Source organism: Panicum virgatum, chromosome 9K, assembly GCF_016808335.1.
Source record: "Panicum virgatum strain AP13 chromosome 9K, P.virgatum_v5, whole genome shotgun sequence".
NCBI lineage: Eukaryota > Viridiplantae > Streptophyta > Magnoliopsida > Poales > Poaceae > Panicum > Panicum virgatum.
Window position 1 is genome coordinate 43,420,483 of NC_053144.1, and position 6,284 is coordinate 43,426,766.

The following is a 6,284-nucleotide window of genomic DNA, read 5'->3' on the forward strand; positions in this document are numbered from 1 at the left end:
CTTTTAAACTATGAGTTAAATAATTTTCAATATTCAAATAGAAAGATTCTAATGTGCATAACTTAAGTAGAAATTTTTTCATTTGCACTTTAAAGTTATCAGTATACATGTAGTAAGGCCTTGACCATGGAACAAAAGGTTTATATGTTGAAAGCATCTATGAAACAAGCAAAAAATATTTTTTTGGCATGCATGTGTGTTGAGTTGTGTTCAAAGCTTTCGTAAATCATGCCAAAAGTTTCTGGTACTGCTGATTTAGAAGGACCACAGTACACTTCTCAAGTATATAGTTGGGATGGCTTAGAAATTAAAAGGTTTTCTATACATAGTTTCAAAGTTATTCTATTAGCAACACAATGGTTTGGATTTGAGAGTACAAAGTTTATAATGTGCACATGCTAGTAGAAAGTTCCCAAATTTGGTGTGTGAAGTTTGGAAATACAAAGGTTTAAAGTTCCATACACCCACTACAAAGTTCTAAATATACGATTTGAAAGTTTCTTTTTAAATTTCAGATAGCTAAGGTTTTGACATGTGTACAGTATTTAATATTATAATATAAAAGTTTTATAATCCTAGATACAAAAGTTTTGATTTGTAACATGAAAGTTTTCAATTCCTAGTACAAAAGATTTTTAGTATGTGAACTGATAGCTAGATACTATAATGTTTTGAATACATAATTTTGAAACTCCTTTATTTTTCAGCTGTAAAGGCTTAGATATGTAACTTAAAAGATATCTTGTCTTGTTTGGCTGGTGGGAGAAGCCAATTTGGGGCTAGGTGGAGCTGCTTGGCTGGCTGCTCCAACCCAGCCACTTGTTTTGAGCCTGCGTCCTGCGAGAGATGTTTGAAGTTTTGGATATACAATTAAGAAATTTAAATTCTAAGTCTATTTTTTCAAAAGACTTGAAATTCTATTGTTTTCAAGTACTTATTTGGTGTCGTAATATTTTTTGCAGGTGTAGCTGTGGACTCTTTGCTTTTGATTTATCTCCATTAGTCTTGCTTTTGTACGAAGGTGCATATTTATATGTGTCTATGCGGTATCTGTTACTGCATCTGCCAAAATTTATAACAAGAGTTTTTTTTATTTGACCAATGCTTTTCTAAACTATTGATTTTTTGTTAGTGCCATTTGTATGAAAAGAGATTACAACGTAAGATATAGTGTTTTTGTTATTTGATTTAGTACTTACAATTATACAAGAATAACATATACTTTGACATTCATATGTATGTAAAATATTTCCCCCACCCATTTCATCTCCCTCGTACCCACTGCCCCGAAAGGGAAAGAGAAAACATAATAAAGATGTGCAACATGCGTAGTAAATAAAATACAACAGAAGGTAGACACTGGAAATGAGAAACAGTGGATGGTGGTGAGGGGCATACGTAGGAAGATATCAATATTCGCTGCTAATTAGTTGTGCACGTGCACCACTTAATCCTCTTAGAGCAAGGATTATAATTTAGCCAGCTGAAGGCTGTAAGAGGTGCCATGTCATATAAAACTAGTAACATATAGCCAACTAGTATAATGGAACAGCTCAAAAGTTGACTGCAATAGTACACAAGCATTTAATGCCTGGTATATATGTGCACACAGGATTGGAAGAGGCAGCAAAGGGCCAGCACTTTTCCTCGATCGAAGCATTCAGCCCGGCGAAATGCTAAGCGCCGGCACCCTTCTCTCTTATTTCCTCCCTCCTCCACGTAAGCTGATTCTGACGTGGAGTTTTATTTCGCCGGCTGAATCATCCTTATAATACTTGCTCTTACGCGCATTCGTCGGTAACAGTAGCAACGAATGCGCGCCCACCAGCGGCCCCCGTGCTTGGCTGCTTGCGCTCCCGCACTTCCGCCCCACAACTCCACCCCGCTTCCTCCTCTCGTGGTCGCCCCGACCCGACCCGCCCCCCCCCCCCCCACCCCACCGGACGAGACCGAGGCGCAGCGGAGCTCCATCCGGGCTTCGATTCACCTCCTCCCGTTCCTTCTGGTCGGTAAGGAATTCCTCCCTACGTTGCCTCAATCAACGGATTACCCCCCGTTCTGTCCATCGACGCTAGAATCAGTTTCGTCGCGGTGAGCATCCAAATCCGAAATTCTGAGAGTGGGTGCCTGTCATGGGTTTATTTGCGGAGCGGCGGAGCACTAATAGCTGTATGATTTCCACGTTTTTCTTCAAAGTGTTGAACTGTGAGCCCCCTATTCGCCGCGCTCGATTCGTCCCCAGTGTAGGTTAGGTTACCACTGATACCGATTTGCCTTGCCCCCACGTAATATTGACTAATCTGATTCAAGATTCGTAATCCTTTCGATTCGTGAAAAGAGGACTACCGAATCGCACCCCCTGTTTTGTTTATTGTTATTACTGCCACTGTTAGCGCTAAAGCACGCATCCGATTCTCCTGTTAGCAGGTGACTGCGAGCTGCGACGACAATGGACGACGGGGACCTTGATTTCTCCAACGCGGACAACTTCCTCTGCCCGACCGTCGGCAACCGATCCCCCCAGCAGCTGCTCCATGGACAACTACTTCGACGACATCCTCAAGGACACGGAGCACCACGCGTGCACCCACACCCACACCTGCAACCCGCCCGTGCACGACCTCTCGCACACCCACACCTGCGTCCACGTCCACACCAAGATCGTCACCGCCTCGCCTGACGCAGCTAAGACAGCCGAGTCACCCTCCGAGAACAACAACGCCTCCAAGAAGCGCCCCTCCGGGAACCGCGCCGCGGTCAGGAAGTACCGCGAGAAGAAGAAAGCCGCGCTGGAGGAGGTGGTGGTCTATCTCAGGGCTCTCAACCAGCAGCTCATGAAGAAGCTTCAGAACCATGCCGCGCTTGAGGCCGAGGTGGCTAGGCTTCGCTGCCTGCTTGTGGATATCGGAGGCAGGATTGAAGGGGAGATTGGCGCCTTCCCGTATCAGAGGCCTGTCAAGAATATCGATTTGGTGTCTAGCGTTGACCAGGGACGCTTTCTTGGTGCTGCCCAGGTTGCCAACTCCTGTGATTTCAGATGCAACGATCAGATGTATTGCAATCCTGGAATGCAGGGTGCTATAGTGCTCAGGTGCTGGGACAAGGTCCCTGTGATGTCGCAAATATCCAATGCATGGGAACTGCAAAATCTGGATCCACAAAGCTTCCTGTCTGTGGGGGTATGGATACCTTACCGGCTGGCTGCTTACCAAATGTTGAAAAGAAGTACAGGTTAGTTACTCCCTGTTTGCTCCTTTTTTTTACAATCTTATTTCTTGCTAGTACCTAGATGAACTTTTAAATATAAATTAGATAGCAGTCGATGCATGTTTGTGAATTATGGTTGTAAAGTTGAGAAGCTTTTGTCGTCTATAGGCTAAATTGAAGGACGGCAAATGGCATAAGTCGAATTTCATCCATCAAGCAATTATTTTGCGGTCAAGTGCATTTCCAGTGTATTGGCGCATGATATTATTGCCGAAGTTGATACTCTTTTTAGTTCCCATCTTGCCAACCCATAGCTAGAGGTTTATTGGTGCATTTCCAGCTGATTGGTATTTCCAGCTCATCTGCTACTTTTTTAAACTTCCCATCAGCTGGGATTGTTTAACACTGTTTTCCTTTCATGCTTCATTATCTTCCTAGTGGAAACAAGTACTTATGGCTTGGTTCGAGGGCAGTGTGATACTTTTAAGGTTGGCCAACTTGTCTGACATTGCTTAAAGAGTAGTCATTTTGTTTTATTTCACTTTCAGCACTAATTCCAATGGTTTCATGTTTGGTCAATTAAAAGCTAGTATAGTGCACCGAATCCTTTTTTCAATGCATTTCAGTAGCGACCTGTGAACCATTGCTAACAATCTTATTTCTTGCTAGTACCTAGATGAACTTTTAAATATAAATTAGATAGCGGTCAATGCATGTTTGTGAATTATGATTGTAAAGTTGAGAATCTTTTGTCGTTTATAGGCTAAATTGAAGGATGGCAAATTGAATAAGTCGAATTTCATCCATCAAGCAATTGTTTTGTGGTCAAGTGCATTTCCAGTGAATTGGCATCATATTATTACTGAACTTGATACTCTTTTTAATTCCCATCTTGCCAACCCATAGCTAGAATTTTATTGGTGCATTTCCAGCTCATCTGCTACCTTTTTAAACCTCCCATCAGCTGGGATTGTTCAATACTGTTTTCCTTTCATTCTTTGTTATCTTCCTAGGGGGAACAAGTACTTACGGGTTGGTTTCAGGGCAGTTTGATACATTTTAAGGTTAGCCAACTTGTCAGACATTACTTAAAGAGTAGTCATTTTTGTTTGATATCACTTTCAGCATTAATTCCAATGATTTCATGTTTGGTCAATTAAATGCTACTATAGTGCACTGAATTTTTTTTCAATGCATTTCAATGGCGACCTGTGAATCCTGCTATGTCTGTGTCGCGAAAAAGAGAACAGCACTATGTCTGAATTATGTTTACCAGAAAATAGTAAATTGCGACACTACATTGCTCATGTTTCAAGGACAAATGGCATGTAGATTTTATACTCTTAATAGTTCGGATGTTGTATCAGGGTGCCATATAGCAGTGGTGTATGGACCAATACCCCTCAAATATTAGCTAATTATGAGTGTTTTGTTCCTATAATTTTGTATTGGCGAGGCCTTTCTTCTTTTAAGCTAGTTGGTTTTTCTCCATGGAAACTGTGCATTTAGTTCTAAGGTAGTATTTTTAGATAGTGCCATTATGTATTTTGCTGTTGGAAAATGCTTCACATATTTACGTTAAAAAAAAACTTCACATACAACTCATTCGTACGACTCTTTTATGACAAGGTGTCTTGGACCCTTTGATTAATAAAGGAACAACAAACCAAGTGATCTCAACTATCTGATCTCTTGGTTGTAACAGTTGTATGAATGGGTCATATGTATAGCAGGGTTGTTCGCTGTGCACCCGCTTTGCCCACTTGTTTATGCTGTGTTTCTATGAGTTTTGATTCGTTGTTTTCTGTGGGATGTCCATTTGATTCTCCAATTGCCAATATTTGCAATGAGGGCTGTAATGAAGTTATATGTGTAACTGGGTGTAGCTATTCTATTGCTCATCTCTCATTAGGGAATTTATTCAAGAAAAAAAAACAAGAACTGGCATCTTATTCTTCAAATAGTTATTACTTCTCTTTCCTCTTAATGAAACACTTGCACGTTCACAAAAAAAAGTCCTTATATACATCTTGGCAAGTAGTCCCTAGATATGTACTCCCTCCGTTTTTTTTATGTAAGTCGTTGATTAGCTCAAAATTACACTAGACAATGTCTTACAAATAAAAACAGAGGGAGTACCTAGCACTCCATAGCCTGCCTTCTACCTAATCCAAGAAACAAAAACCGCTACACTTTACAATGTTTTATATTTTGATATCTAATCCATTGCTTTTTGTGGGACACATTTGATTCTCCAATTGCTCATAATTTGCTATGAGGGCTGTTCAGTGAAGTTATAAGTATAATTGAATGTAGCCATTGATCATCTCTCATTAGGGAATTTATATCAAGAAAAGAAAAACAAGATATAGTATCTTATTCTGCAAATAATCCTTGTATCCATCTTGACAAGTAAATATGTGCTTAGCACTCGAAAGCTCTTTTTATCTAATTCGCGGTAAATGAACTCTCTACTGTTGTACAGTATATTTATTGTTTGGTATCTTTTCTGCTGCTACGATTTTTTAACGTTCTACACTCAAGTAACACACATTCCATTGCTCTTTTCAAGGACCTCTGACGGTGATTACCGTCTCTCTGCAGACTGTTGGGTTGTGCCTACCGCATCCAAGGAACCAAGCAATCAATGTATAAATTACTAGCTTCTATATGTAGGGACCGTATCTGGTTGAAACTGTTTTGTGTGTGATTTTGTTGCTGATGATGCTTCTGTGGTGCCTGAGGCGATTCAAGTTTGTTAGCTCTAAAGCTGACATGAAATCCTCATGTTAATTTTGCCAAGTTTGGATACTGTCTCTGGCCAAGTGCTGAACTGAAGCAGATCTGAAGGAGTTGGAGTAACTAAAATCCGGCATCAGTGCTTTAGACACTTGTTCAGATTTGGGTAGAGACCTAAGTTTAATGTGAACATTATCCTGTGCTACCATGTACTTTTTTTTTTCGAGACCGTGTCTGAGCACGTTTTTCATTAAGAAGAAAGCAGTTACAAACACAATCTTGATGCGGCCAAACAAAGCTTAGCCAATACAAGAATACAAAGGACTAACAACAGAGAA

The 6,284-nt window shown here is 40.6% G+C and overlaps 1 pseudogene; it reads left to right on the forward strand.

Moving 5' to 3' along the window:
• The first annotated feature begins 2,427 nt into the window (after window positions 1-2,427).
• LOC120651532 lies at window positions 2,428-5,433 on the forward strand (annotated as a pseudogene).
• The last annotated feature ends 851 nt before the right edge of the window (window positions 5,434-6,284 follow it).